Source organism: Poromitra crassiceps, assembly GCF_964638095.1.
Source record: "Poromitra crassiceps genome assembly, chromosome: 5".
In the NCBI taxonomy this organism is placed as follows: Eukaryota; Metazoa; Chordata; class Actinopteri; order Beryciformes; family Melamphaidae; genus Poromitra; species Poromitra crassiceps.
The window spans coordinates 7,813,145-7,829,288 of record NC_139642.1 but is presented as its reverse complement, the minus strand read 5'-3'; positions in this window follow the sequence as shown (position 1 = coordinate 7,829,288).

Here is a 16,144-nt window from a genome sequence, read left to right as displayed (position 1 = left end):
CGGGCTCTCAGCTGTCAACTGTCAAACTCTCTGTTTACAACTTATAGCAACCAGCAGCCAGGCGCTCTGGGAGAGCGTGCGCTGCCTCTATCACTGATACAAATCAAGTCAAAGAGGAAAAAGACGAGATCAACTTCGCGGAGGCAACCATCCTCGGCTTCGCCTTGGACGGTTCACGCCTCCACGTCGTCCCTTAAAAAGTGATAATGGACACCTCGTCGTGCATTAACCCTTACATTGACTAACTTGACTAAAACACTAATATATTATATCAGAAGTGTTCTTTGTTTTGTGTTCACAATAGTGATGTCAGTTAGATTTGGTTAGGTCGGAGCTATGGAATATTAAATCCTCCATCTTTGCTCACTACATCTGCCTTTCTTACTGTCATGTTACTGGCAACTAAACCTGTTCAAATTTTGCATTGGGGAGAGTTCTATTGAAGTGAATGGGCAGGCATGGAAAGTCCACTATAAACCATTATCTGTGTCGTTTCATATTTTATTGAAAATGCTTCCACCAGATTTTCATGGCTGCTTTATGAGAAACGCCAGTTGAGTGGCAACAACAACGTTGACATCACTGGCACTCAGCATTGGGAGGATTAACGTTATTATCGATATCAGATTCTTCATCGTCAATAACATAATGCTAAATATCACTGACACTGAAGTTACTCGGCGTTACAGCTAGAAGTGCCTTGTTGTTCGACTTGTCCTGTTTGTTTTTTCTGAGTGGGTCCCCCTGACGACGTAGTTTTCCTTTTTAGCCCGTGTAACACGTCCGGCTAGTCGTTTGAATGCATTAAGCACCGTTCCGCACAAACATAGATCGGTCCGCTGCGCCATGCCGTAAACTTTACGGCATGGCGCAGCCAGCCGAAAGCAAAACAAACGCATGTGAAGATGGCAGAACATGAAATCAGACACACCAGCTGTAGTTGCTCCCAACCAGGCAACAATCGAGCAAGCAATGCTATAAAGCATCCATCACCCAACTCGGACAGGGCGAAACGAATCACAAAATCCATTGCAACTTTTATTGTCATGGATATACGTCCGTACTCAATCGTTGAGAACCAGGGATGTTGCGCACTTTGGAGCCATTTTTTACCGACACAGTGATCCCCAGACTGTAAAATGAGACCAAAGCCAAAGTTATGGACTCACTGAAGAAAGCGGGTAGGATATCTCTAGCTTGTGATGTGTGGACATCCATTGTTACTGCGCACTTCATCACTGAACAATGGCAGTGGCAGCTAGCGTCTCATGGACTCTAAACAAGAGTGATGACTGAGAGCCACACGGGTGCAAATGTGGCAGAGCTGTTACAACATGTAGAAGAAGTGATTCAGAATATGCTGAAGTGAAGTTAATTTACTACAAGGATGCTGCTACAGGCACCACTGGCACACTTGTGTTTCTTTTCCTGTTGGTTATTTGCAATGCTGGGAAATGTAACCTTCCAGTTGACACATCAATTCCATTTGCTTTGTTAAAGAGATATTCAACAGGGAGAGCCAGACAGAGAAGTCTGGGTCAGATCATGTCAGTTTTTGAAAAAAGGGCGGGGAGTTTTCAGGCTTTCGAATCCGCCCACTCAGGGGCGGAGCGACCCTATCAGCCCAGAGGGGGCGAAGCTCTTAGGGGGGCCCCATCATTTTTTTTTTTTTATTTTTTTAAGCCCAGGCCAGGCCGCGAATAAGTTTGAATCAGTTTTAGCTATGGCCCAATCCCAATTCCTATCTTAACCCTCAATCTTAACCCTCAGTCTCAAAAATGCGCACTCCCGCGAAGTGCTAGTGCTGTCCCGATTCTCAGTGTGTTGAGTTAAGGGTTAAGTTTAAGGGCTGTATGTCCCTTACTTTTGAGATTTTCCAGGACCACCCTTGGCAGTGAGTGCGATCCCAGAATCCCTTGCGTGTCATCGCTAGATCCATTCAGATGGAAGATGGCGGCGAAAGGAGGAAAAAAGCAGCCCTACAAAGTTAAGTATTTCCTTGTTAATAGAGATGTAAAAATTATGATAACCATTGTATTAGCTTAGTTTAATGTCATTTTATGGATTTCCGTTTTGGAATCCTAACAACAATTGTTGTTGCTAACTATCGATAGTCAGTAGCCGTGCTGGTCAAGCCATATTATTATTATTATATTATAACATTGTTAACGTTGTTACGAAATGCCATAATTCTCGGTGGTAATGTCGTTGTTGAGTTGTTTTTATCAAGATACAGCCTACGTGTAATGCTACGCACCACAAAACAAGTGGGGGCTAGAATGACCGTGCTTTCCGAGGTGAGGGCTGGCTTGACTGCAGTGTTTATCTAATGATAGATCGTTAGCTAGATAAAAAGCATGGGAGATAACTGCAAACTTATCACATGAACACGGTAGTCAGTAGTTACAACATCCAGCAGTGCTGATAACATGTTTCGGTTTAACTGGTGACCGTGTTAAATCGGCTACGTTGCAACGTTAGCAATGTTATAATATATTATAATAATAATAATATGGCTTGACCGCACCAGCACGGCTACTGACTATCGATAGTTAGCAACAACAAATGTGTTAGGCTCCAAAACGGAAATCCATAAAATGACATTTAAACTAAGATAATACAATGGTTATCGTAATTTCTACATCTATATTATCAAGTAAATATTTGTAGGGATGCTTTTTTCCTCTCCTTTTGAATTGACAGACTGGACGGAGCTTTGGCATACTGCTGCCCCCCACAGTCTGAAGACATATCTGCCTTTAAGGGCTGTCCCATTTTAAAGTCGCAAGATAGCCCTTAACACTTAGTTTTGAGGGCTACTAAGATTGAGGGTTGAGCTTGAGGGTTAAGATTGAGGGTTAAGAAAAGAATTGGGATTGGGCCCTTATTTAGTGGAATATCTCATTTTAAACACACCAATGTTATTGTCTATTGATTGAATTCCTCTCACACTCACACCACTGACTTTATTAAATAAAGTCATTTTAAGTCACAACTGTAAAATAGCTGATAGCCCCTATATCCGAAAACACAATTCGTCACTCATTAAGCCAAGTAATATTATGTCCAAGAAAGCTTACAGTGAAGCCACTTTACAGACAAGCTTGTTCTGAAGAAGAAACAGAAAAACACAGGTTGCCAGCCGGGCCCAGTGGCCTGGCCTGGCCTGGCCTGCAAAAAAAAAGAAAAATAATTTTTACTTTGATTTTTTGATGGGGCCCCCCTGACGAGTGGGCCCCGGGGTGGGCGCACCCTCTGCCCCGGTGTACGCTCCGCTACTGCGCCCACTCCACATTTGGATAGGATGAGCTTTTGTGGGGCGGGCAAATTTCAAAGCCAATGGCAGACCTCTGTGCAGTTCCTGCTCGCACATGTGTAGTTTCAGTTAAAGCCAGCTAGCGCTGTGAATGGATCTGCTGCTGATGTTCCTGTCCAAACCTCGCGTCACCAGGCTCTCTCAGTCCAAACACCAGCATACCGTTTTACTTCATCGAACCAAACGGTTCAGCTAACGCTATAATCGGGAGAGACCATAGAACATTTCACTCCGACCAAAACAAAAAAAAACCTTGAAAAAATATTTTCTTTAAACACAATTTTTTTTAACGTTTTGGTCCCAGTGAGATGTTATGCGATCTCCCCTGTTTCTAAATATATCTGTACCGTTTGGTTTGAACCAGTAAAACTTTTTATAAGCATTTTACGAAATGTGTATGGGAAAATAAATGGCAGATGAAAATCTGGTACAGTGCTGAAGCAGGAAGTAGGCGGTCACTTTGCCTCTCTATTGTTTGATATTACCCAGAAGGCTTTGAGGCGGCTAACTTTTAACAAGAAAACCATCAAATCTGGCTAAAAAGTTAGATAGAAATAATACTTATTTGTAACACAAAATGCAATTCAGGAATATTTGAATATTGGACAAAATAAAATAAAATAAACTCATTGGGCCCTATTCTCCCACAGGCCTTCGGCGCTAAAACGGGCCTTAAACGCAAAAAAACGTGCCTTGCGCCTGCCTCGGGAAGATATCAATATGGCTTTACGCTGCCAAATGTGCTTTAGGCCGAATGGGCGTGGCGCAGTCCCAGAATGGGCCAGAATGGGCGTGTCGGCCTTAAATGCCGGCGTAATGATATCTTCCCACCTGGCGTAAATTTAGCGCTTTGCGCTTTTGAAAACCAGGCCTATTCAGTGCGCCAGTTGCGCGGGGCGCTCCCCTCTGTCACCCTTCTCTGTGTCACTCCCTCTCTCTTGCTCATATCAGTCTGACAGGCACAATACGACTCTCTCTCTGTGACTCCCTCGGTCAGACAGACACAACACATAGCAGCACCCAGCTTCCCATAGGAAAAAGAAGTTGTAAGTTCACTGCCTGGCATGTCCCAGCATGCAATGGGCTTCTCCATTTCGCTACTAAATAGCAACCAAATGAGCCGAAATAGATATAAAGGTCGATTTAAATAATGTTTAATGGTAACACAACCTGCAGAACATTTCAATATTGGACCAAATAAAACATCGAAATGAAAACACCACCCTATGTGAAACATATATGTCCTCCTGCCTATATATACCCCTTGTCGATTTAACGTGATTTAGATAAGTGACAGCGGAACGCGCTTCTACTGGCATCTGTTGTACTGTGATGTCCGCTCCAATAACTTGGCCCTATTTCACATTTAGTTTTACAATAAAAACACATTTATGCAATGACTTTACATAATGTAGGGTATATTTATGTGCATCATCCTTCCTGCAGCAGGCGAGAGAAAATGATATCTTTCTGGACAAACTTTTACCAATCTAATAGGCTATATTTTTCTAGATGCATTTAGAACATTCTTTTCACTTTGATCTTGCTATAGTGTAGGGTATTTACATGCTTGCAGTATTTAAACTGCAGTTAGATTGGTTTGAGAAGCATAATAATATGGAATAATAGCCTATATATGGAGACAGACAGACTGGATGAAGGGAGGGGGGGGGGGCAGAGCGCTTGGCTTTTGTCTGGGTGTTTTGCTGGACCACTGGAATTGGAGCTTAAAAGGCAAGCGTGCGATTCGTTTATTGCACTTATCCAATGAGCATGACGGTGCATAATTTTACGCTTAAAAGGCGTGGTTATAATGGTTGAGGCTGAGTGTAGCGCCGATACCAAGATATCAAGTGCGCTGGTCCACGCCCACTGCGCCAGGCGCTCGGCGTAGAAACTAGGCCGATGCAACGATAGGGGCCATTGAGTGCCAGCCACTTTTGGAAAACGGATGCTCCCAGTGCCAGCCCTTTCAGAGCGTTTTCAGTAATTTCTCAAGGCCCACAGAATATTGTGTGATATTACTATGTAAACACCAAACACGCCCAAAGAACGATGAGACTCTATTGCATCATCAGCAAAAAAAAGTTTATTGATATCATTTTCCGTTCTTTAGTTATCAGCCGGAGAAGATAGGTTGTTTTCAGCAAAAACAGACGTTTCAAACTAGAAGCTGAGATAATCAGCCTTTTGTGAAATGAAGCATTTCAAGCACATCACTGACTCTGAAGCTAATATTTTCTGATGTAGTGACACCTCAATAATAATTTCCTTCAATAAAACAGTGAAAACAAAGGAATTTTGTTTGGCAAAATAATATTTTTTAGCTGCAACCAGCAGCGCTGGCCCCTGCTGCGCAGACCCTACACCTTCTTGCTGGTCTTGATTTACTGCTGGTGGGCATCATATATTCTAGCTTGTGTTTGCCAACCAATCTGTCCATCGAGCCTGCTGTCTGGGTCAGTGTTGTATGCTGCCCTGCGTGCCCCACCCCCCTCGGCTCTGGTGGCTCTGGTGGCTCTCTGCTGCGTTTGCTCTGCACTGAAAACCCAGCTTTTTCCGCTGCGATAGCCCCTCCATATGATTTAGTTGCCGACACCAGCGTCTTTCTGAAAAGTTACATTATTCTCAGCTGGGAGCCGGCGACAGGCTGTGAAAAAGCGGGGTGCAGCGCACTTTTCAGTGCAGAGCAAACGCAGAGCAAACGCAGCAGAGCCCCAGAGACACTCCCACGGAGGAGGAGGAGGGGGGTGGGGCACGCAGGGCACTACAGCATACAACCATTGACAGTAAACAGTACACAGACCCAGACAGCAGGCTCGATGCACAGAGACAGGCAAACAAGCTAGAATATCTGATGCCCACCAGCAGTAAATCAAGACCAGCAAGAAGGTGTAGGGTCTGCGCACGCAGGGGCCAGCGCTGCTGGTTGCAGCTAAAAAATATTATTTGGCCAAACAAAATTCCTTTGTTTTCACTGTTTTATTGAAGGAAATTATTTTTGAGGTGTCATTACATCAGGAAATATTAGCTTCAGAGTCAATGATGTGCTTGAAATGCTTCATTTCACAAAAGGCTGAATATCTCAGATTCTAAATTGAAACGTGTGTTTTTGCTGAAATCAACCTATCTTCTCCGGCTGATAACTAAAGAACGGAAAATGATATCAATAATCTTTTTTTTGCAGATGATAGAAGAGAGTCTCATCGTTCTTTGTGCGTGTTCGGTGTTTACATAGTAATATCACACAATATTCTGTGGGCCTCGAGAAATCACTGAAAACGCTCTGAAACTCTGGCACTGGGAGCGTCCGTTCTCCAAAAGTGGCTGGCACTCAATGAGTTAAGAGCAAACAGGTTTTTTTTACTTCCTGAAAAGTTGCTGTTTTGGAGATTCGAGGTCCTGCCGCGACAGCGACGAAATACTACAAAGAGATAGAGATACTCAACACTTTTTCTACTTTTTTCTGCTGAAAATCAATATATACTGTATTGGAAATTAGCTGTGTTCTTGATGAATCCAGGTCAAAGTCCTGACATTTACTGTAAAACTGAGTAATTCCTCATCTCTTCTCAGATACCTATGCAAACAGACGAACATTTATTCATTTCTTTTTTACAAACAAATACAACCTAGGCTATCTGACGTACTCTAAAACTAAACCTAGACTACTAAATACTACAATTTACACTATGCAGTCTAATCAAAACGCTCCACAAATCTCTCTCTCTCTCTCTCTCTCTCTATTCAACAATTCTCCACACTCCATAGTCCCAGCATGGTGTGCAGCCACTTTTATAAACTTTGGCTGGGAGGGGCCTAGGCACGAGAGATGGGCGGGCTGGGTTTGGCAACGTCACTGATCAAGCTACGTCACTGATCAAGAGCTCAGCCAATAGAAAGGGAGGAAAATTGGGAGTCTACAGCTGGCCTTTTTAGTTTGCATGGAACTGCATGGGTATGTGAGAAGAGATGAGGAATTACTCGGATTTACAGTAAATGTCAGGACTTTGACCTGGATTCCTCAAGAACACAGCTAATTTCCAATATATATTGATTTTCAGCAGAAAAAAGTGGAAAAAGTGTTGAATATCTCTTTAATAAAAGATAATGGAAGTAAATTCATATGTTTATTTTAATTATGGATCATTACAATGCAATTCAAAATGATGCATCTATAATCGATGATGCATCGATAATCGTATCATCGAATCGTAGCCCTCTGAATCGAAATCGAATCGTGAGGTGCCTAGAGATTCCCACCCCTATTGTTCATACAGTCTTGCTATAGTGTAGCGTTATATTTTACATGCTTGCTATATTTAAACTGCCATGAGATTTGTTTGCGGTGATGACGGCACTGCGGCAGGGATGAAAGTCGCTGTGTGGAGAGAAGGGGAGGCTCACTTTTAAAAGTCTGTGTCTATGTGCATTGGTGTGACAATATCACTGCATCTCATGTTCAGTTTATTATTAGTATCTTATCTTATCAACGTTACTCTTATGGAGCCGATGGTGAGCAGGCGAGGCAGTGGAGAACAAGAGTGAAAGAAATAAAAGAGACGGACTGAGAAGCAGATCGAAGGACAAGCGCCGGCAAACAGGGTTGTAATTAGATTTTATTAACAAGGCTCATTGCGGAACATCAGAAACATGTTTAAATATACAGTAGTAGCATTTATTCACTGACAACACACATGGAGTAGTGGAGAAAAGTGTTGGGCAGTGTATGGAGACCTGTGCGCGCGTTTTGGGCATTGCCAAGCCCAATTCCTGTCTCAGGCTCTCCGCCTCCGCCTCCACCTCACATGATATCCCTTATTGATCAACCTGCTTTGTCTCCACCAGAATGGATGTCTGGGATCACTGCTTGGCCGAACCCCAGAGGAACGTAGATGTCAATGAGGACATAACTTGTCAACAGCTGGCCAAGATTTGAGAACTGCCTGTCGTCGCCAAGAAGATGATGCTGCACTGCTCCTCTGTGTTGGTACCAGAGAAGCTGGAGGAGAGGGCGCAACGAGCTGCATCTGGCGAGCCCTGCAGCCTGGTAGAGTTCTGACTGGGGCAAGAGGGAGGGGTGGGAGTGGGTTTTAGTTATGTTGGTAAACGCACTTCTGCCTGAATGTAAAGGAGTGGTGTTTCATTTTCTACAGTGTTTTTGTAAAATAGTTTGTCAATTCAACAGTTAGTAGACAGGATGGTCAGATATTTATTTTGGTGGATGTTCAGATATTATAGCCATTGAGTGTCTTGTGAACACCAGGGGAATGTATATTATTACTATTTTTTATTTTTTTATTTTTTTTATTGTATGCTTTCATTTAAAGGAACACTCCGCCCATTTTCAACCAGGTTTGTATCATTAGAACATCAGTAGTATATCAGAAAACTGTAAACTGTTTTGAAGTCTGTCATTTAATTTGACAGTTATTGAGTGTTAAAGTGTGGACCAGTGACATCACTGGTCCACACTAACTCAAATTAATAACTCATTAACTCAAATCAACTCTCAATAACTGTCAAACTAGATGACGGTTTTGAAGTCATTCATCTAGTTTGACAGTTATTGAGAGTTGATTTGAGTTAATGAGTTATTAATTTGAGTTAGTGTGGACCAGTGATGTCACTGGTCCACACTTTAACACTCAATAACTGTCAAATTAAATGACAGACTTCAAAACAGTTTACAGTTTTCTGATATACTACTGATGTTCTAATGATACAAAGCTGGTTGAAAATGGGCAGAGTTTTCCTTTAATTTGTTTGACTCGGTTGCATCCATAGACATAATTAATATGGACGTATCTAGCCCTTTAAATTTCGTTTTCCTGGCAGAGTTCAAATGGTGGGTGTTACCATCTTGATTTTTCGTCAGCAGAGTGGGAGGGAATGGGTTGAGTTATTCCGCACATCACGCGAGATGGGAGTTTCCCAGAGCCACAGCTCCGCCTGCTATCCACTGTCAATCACCCCCTTTTCTATCATCTATTTTACTCCAAACGGTTGTTATATAAAAATTTACCCCCCTACAGTTGTTATGAAAAGGGGAAATTAGCTATATAGACCAAAACCATGTTTCGCCCCTAAGTGGAAAGATGTTTAATCATGTTACAAAGTCGGGCATTTTAACATGGGGGGAATGCCTACTGCCCCCGACACCCAGTGGCCATTCGAGGAACTACAGCTTTTCAATTCATTTCAGCATCCTCAGAGGGAAGGGGGTGGGCTTGCCCACTGGTTGGATATTGCATCTGTGTAATGCAAAGCAGATTGTGTTAGGTTCTTTTGTTTTGTTTTGAACAGGGTTAGGGTTTCCCAAATTATTGACAATAAAAATGTTAAACCCTATTTGAAATTTGTGGAATGAATTGCACACACACACAGACGTTCATTCAGCTGCTTCTAAGTAGTCTTTTGAATAACTAGATTATCAGGCCGCTACATGGCCTTCAAATCCAGTTTGCCGGGGCTCCGGACCGGTATTGTGTTGTGTGTGTAAGGTATCGGTAGGTGGCGCTATGCCGTACTGCCGAAATTCTGCACTGCAATCCGTCAGGTGCCCCAAGCGCACTCCCCGAGGTTGAAGACGATCCCATGAATGGTTCTCGAGATAAACCCCCTTTTGTGTTTGCCAGTAGGTGGCGTGATGCCGAGTCTGTGGGGGGGGGGGGGGGGGGGTGTCTGTGTGTGTGTGGGGGGGGGGTGTGTGGGGGGTGGTGGCGTGTTATTGGTCAGTCAGCCAAGTGATGTCGGGCCACAAAACGTGACTTACAGACAGACACCTCTACCCGCCCGCCCATCCACCTAGGCAATTTTATTATAAAGATTACTAGGTTTTTTTGACCCCCCCCCACGATTTTTTTTATCCCATCTTTATTCCCCATTAGTGCTAATTTTATTTTGTTTATCCTTCATCATTTAGACATGGGCAGTAGCCAGCCACTTCTTTTCACCTGACAGGGGAAGCTTCACCGGTAGGACATAGCACGTGGGAGGATCATGCTTTTCCAACGAGTTCCCCTCCCTCCGAACAGGCGCCCCGAACAACCAGAGGAGGCACCACTTCAGCGACCAGGATATTGCATGTTTTTGGTGAGGGGTTCCTTTATGAAGGAGGAAGGGCACTGGGAGGAGAACATGTAAACTCCACACAGAAAGGCCCTTTTGACAACCCCACCCGGGCGGTGGGCACTCGAGGACATGCGGACGGGCACGCACTCCTTCAGCGCTCACAGCGTCCCAGGTGGGAATCGAACCCAGGACCTGCTAGCTGTGAGGTGACACTGCGCCACCCTGCCCCCCAGGATTACTAGTTTAGAGAAATCTCTCAAATCTATTTTTATTTTATTTTAACAATATATATAAACAAAAATGAACAAGCTCAGACACAGTAACGGAAAACAAACAAAAAAACATACATATATCAACAGTTATCATAATGTGGTGCTACCATCCATACAAGGTGCCTATATACTTGCAAGAGATATCGCGCATGAGGTCCCACACAAGGTGTCCAACAGAAACCAGCCGGGCAAGTCACCCACCGCCCCCAACCTCGTCGAGGTAGGCCAGAAACGGCTCCCAAATAGTTTTTACTTTTTAAGCGAGTTGTTTCTCAAGGATCTGAGCCAGGCTCTCCATCCTTATAACAGAGATAATGTCCGTCTAGAGAAATCTACTTGAGTAAAAGTAAAAAGTAGCTAAGTTAAAATGTACTCAGAGTAAAACTTAATTTTTATGGGCGGCCGGGGGGTATATCAGATCAAAATAGATCAAATTTGAATAGAAGAGAATAAACTTTATTGTCCAGCCAAGGCAGGACATTTGTCATTGGTCTCACCCAGTTACATAAGAAGACAAACATGTTTACAAAATAACAACATCAACAGGACATCACATCACATGAATCAGTCTATAGTGCATTATACTCATGTGTACACACACTCCCATATTTGCATTACTGTTGTTGTTTGTTGTTTATTAACTACATTGATTACATTACATTGGGATAAAGGAACCCTTGTATCTACTAGGCATGGGTCAGTGTAATGTTTTTTAAACCGGTTCTATATTGTACATGAAACCCCACCTCAACGGGACACCGAATTTTACCACTAGGTGTTGCACTTGACTAGTGTTCCTGTGGAGCCCATAAATGACTGTAGTGCGACTCCAGTCCACTTGGTGGTGATAATGCACCTCTAAGCTGGTTTGCAAACCCCCAACAAAACAATTGAAAAGAAGAGGCAGAAAGACTGAAGGGTGTAACAACTTAGAGAAATACTTGGTAACACTTTAGAATACAGCCCGCAAATAACCCTGTAACTACAGGGTAACAAGATCTGTACTTATAGGGTAATTACGGGGTACAGGTGTGGTACCCCGTAATTACTATATATATATATATATTTTTTTTTTGTGCCCGCAGTCAGGCCACTCACTGAACAGCAGGCCAGGCACCGCCTACTGGTTTACTAGTGGTTTTATTACTTTATTCAGGGTTAAAGTGGGTGCATCTCATTGTAAAATTGGACTCTGCCCAAATTGGGCTTCAAACGGCCCAAATCTGGCTTCAAACGGTCCAAATCTGGCTTCAACTGGCCCAAATCTAGCTTCAAATGACCCAAATCTGGCTTCAAACGGCCCAAATCTGGCTTCAAACGACCCAAATTGGGCTTCAAACGGCCCAAATTTTTCGCACATCGGCCCGTATCCGCCTGGCCTGCTTGGTATCTAATGCCCGGCCTGAATTATGATCCCAGTACGCCCCTGCTTGCATGTACAGTTTAACAATCGCTTGTTTGCTGACATGTACAGTAATTCTAACAATTGTTTGTTTGCCACATCACATGTAATGTAATGTGAGATACACTAGTATCGTTCATAATTAATGATTTTGCAGTCTTTCGTTTGACAGTTATTGAAAGTTTTGCGGGGGGGGGGGGGCACCACAAAACAGGGTAATTACGGGGTACAAGAAGTGAATTTAGCCTGTAACTACAGGGTAACAAGATCTGTACTTATAGGGTAATTACGGTGTTGGTACTTATAGTGTAACTATGGGGTACAAGAAGTGACTTTTTGAGAAATCACAGTTGGAGTTGTATACTTTTTTCTACCTTTAAAATAGTTGGGTCATTCAGAGAAATTCCACGGAGAGCAGAGGCTCGTTTCTCAGTTTATTTGCCCAGTATGAAGGTTAAAAACAAATTTAGCCTGCATGCCTCTCTCTCACACACACACACACACGCCGCGCTGCAGGAGCGAGATACACAAACACACTGTCGGAATAACGGGCTCACAGGAAATGGGATGTCGGTCCAACGATAGATTTGTCAGACTGGTCAGACAGAATAATGGCATGTCGGAACATTGAGTGGTTGGAATAATGGGGTGTCGGAACAATGACATGGCACCTATTTGGAGAGGCAGGGCAGGTGTCCACCTCGTGCTGTAAACAGTGAAGGAGATGTGCACATCCCAAACTGGTGTTCAAAGCAGGTGCTGGACCCAATAAAAACAGCAGTACATAGAAAAAGTAGAGTCCTTCTTCGAATGAGTAGAATAACTTTATTTACCCTAGGGCTGTCCCGAATACAGCTTTTATTAGTGGCTGGGCCAGCGAAGCGGCAGGGCCACTTATTGTATTTGCCTGTATTATTATTATTCACCCGGGAAGTTGGACTTCCCATGCATGAAAATAAACCAAACTTTGCACAAAGGTCCAGTCCCATGCCAAACTAAGTCGATGCGAATTTGGCGCCAGTAGTCCTGATGGCGCTACAGCGACCGTCTAAATTTTCAAACTTTGAAAATTCATAACAAATCAGGCATATGTGGTACGGCTTTGCAACTTTCACCGAAATGTGGGCCCAAATGAGGAGAAACTTGTGTACACTGCAACATATGGCCAATTATGAAGTCTAAAGACCGCAAAACTGCAAAACTAATTAAACCCTACTCCTCCCACATTTTTTCTTCAAACAACACCAAAGCATCTGCATCGTTAGACTGTCCTACACAAAAGTATCAAACAGATTTTCGATAGATCAAAAATTTAGCCCACAGTGCATCAAAATGTATAGTCTAAAGCAGGGGTGGGCAACTATTTTTCATGGGGGGCCACATGAGAAACCCAGATTGTTGCCGGGGGCCGAACAAATATTGTCATGCCGTAACCCATAGATGGGCAACTTTGATGGGCAACTTTGAGAGGGCCACAAAAAAATATCCTCGCTACCAGATTTTGCTGAGGGCTGAACGGCGCCAGCACAAAAAATTTGGGGCATTTGAAGCCAGGTTTAGAGGAATAACTCATTTTAAATTAACAATTGTGATGTCATTATTCAGTCTTAACCACCAATATTTGATCCTTTTCCTCACTCACTCTTATGTCACCACCTGCTCTCCCTGCAGGGCTTGAAATTAACTTTTTTCACCACCTGCCAATATGGCTGCTAGATTTTAAAGTTACCAGCCAATTAGAATTTCCACTAGCCGAAATGTTTTTCTTGAAATAAACCAGAATATGAGTGGGTTAATTTAAGCATAAGTATCAGTAAGTGGCCCGGGATTCTCAAAGCCTGTGTTGAGGGTCACACAATAACAAAAATGCACTCTTGAAGCTAAATAAATCCAAAACCAACAAGTTAATTATTTAAATTTCTACTTCAATGTAGAACAGTCATTTCTTACACATGAGATTACTTTTAGCCTTTTAGTCATAAATATTATTGAAAGATATTCCATATTTCAGACTGAAATGCTATAACAGAAGAGTATTGCCCAGAATGACATGAACATTTGGACACTTATTCAGCGGGTATATTGCATGTTGCGTTCAAGTGCACTGTAATAAACACAAAAAATAAAAAAATAAAAATAAAATTATTTTTTTTTGCAATTCCATCGCGGGCCACACAGGGGGCATCTTAATTGCCCTAATTAACTAATGATGTGATGTCACTCGAGCAATGATGTCAACAGTGATGATGTCATCAATGATGTCATCCTTCCTGGCTGAGCAGACTGGGTGCGTGGGTGATGTCATAGTTGTTGCTATGATGTCATCAGTGATGTCATACTTGTTACTGTGATGTCATCGGTGATGTCATACATGCCAAAGTATAAATAAGCAATGTTTCTTACTTCTGCCCCAGCCCTGTCACTAATGGCAGTGTTCTAAGCAGACTGGATTGCATGCAGCAGATTGGACTATAGTTAAAAGACTTGAGCATCTCTGTCAGTGCCCGGCCACGACCCATTGCTGCGCAGCAGCTTTTATTTATTTTTAAGATTGATACCTGGAGAGGTTGTTTCCAGGATTGCTCCAGACTTTCCAGGTGTTTCCAGGACTGTTACAATCTCCGGGGAAGATTTGGCCCTGGGAACATTGGGCCCTGGGAACATTGGACCCTGCGAACATTGGTATGCTCCCCCTGAAACCACATCAGTGATAGGTAAGCTCTGAACTTGTATGCTCCTGGGGGGGCTATGGGGAGGTAGGTGGGGGGCTGGGGGGCAGTTAGCATGTTAGCATTAGCCAGTAACTCCTGATAGGCCCCCAGTGAAGGCAGAGGGCGTTTCACTCAGTTCCACTGGATCTGTGGGCTCCAGGACCCCGTGTCTGTGCAACCTATGGTCCGCGGACCCCTGCAGGATGTGGATGGCCCAGTCGGGGCCCCCAGTGAAGTCAGAGCGCGTTTCACTCAGTTCCACCGGCCCTGTGAGCTCCAGGACCGTACCCCTGACCCCCAGGCTGGTACTACCCGCCCTATGAGCACCAGGGTCGGCCCCACACACCCAGCATGTGGTATTGTAATGGGGTCAGTTGCATTGGCTTTTTGGGGGTGGGGGCTATGGGGGGTAGGTGGGGAAGCTGGGGGGCAGTTAGCATGTTTTGCTTTGCATTTTTCTCATAGATACAAACTCAAGAGTGGTGTTAGCATGTTGGCATGTACAGTATGTTTCTATTTTCTTTTCTCATCATAGATAGACTCCTGGGTGATGTTAGCTCGTTTTCATGACAGTGTTAGCATGACAGGGCAGGTGGTAAACAACAATAAGTTATTTCTTTTCATCTCTTCTACAGTTATGGGCAAAACAAAGAAGGCACTCCCCTGCCCCATCCCTGACTGTCCGAAAAGCAAAGACTACAAATTTGAATATTTGTCTAAACACTTGAGAGAAACCCACAAGGTCGCCAATGTTGAGGAAAGGGACATCCTCAACAAGTTGGCCAGTGGGCGAATCCTGCTTGGGCAGGAGAGGTGCCCGGTGGCATTTTGCCAGAAAAATGTTAAGGACCTCCGCAAGCATCTGCCAACGCACCGGGATATATTTACCCAGCAGGAGTTTGAGGCCCTCCTGGCTGATGCCAAGAGAAAGGTGGCCATGGCACAGCTGGCACGCCTCAAAGCCTCCCGCCCTGACATACCCATGGTCACCAGCCTGGATGTTGAGGCACCTGAAACAGATGAGCCCATCCCACCAGCCTGCATGAACCCGAGGTGCCAGGCTACCATCAGCAGCCTCCGCCAGGAGAATCTGTTGCTGCAAGAGAATCTGTTACTGCAAAAAGAGTGCAATCTGCTGCGGCTAAAGCTAAGATCCAAGGCGAAGGTGAGTGAAGAGAGGGACAAGTTTAAATCATGGACTTATTATAAGATGGACTGGGCATTGGTCCCGTTCAGTGAAGCCGCTGCATGTTAGATCGCCGCTCTGGCGGCTGAATCCAGTATTAGGTCACAAGGCCCGCCTCCCCATGTTAGTGGATGGGAAAATCACAACCGAAATAATCACAGTATACGTCAGATAATTTTTTTC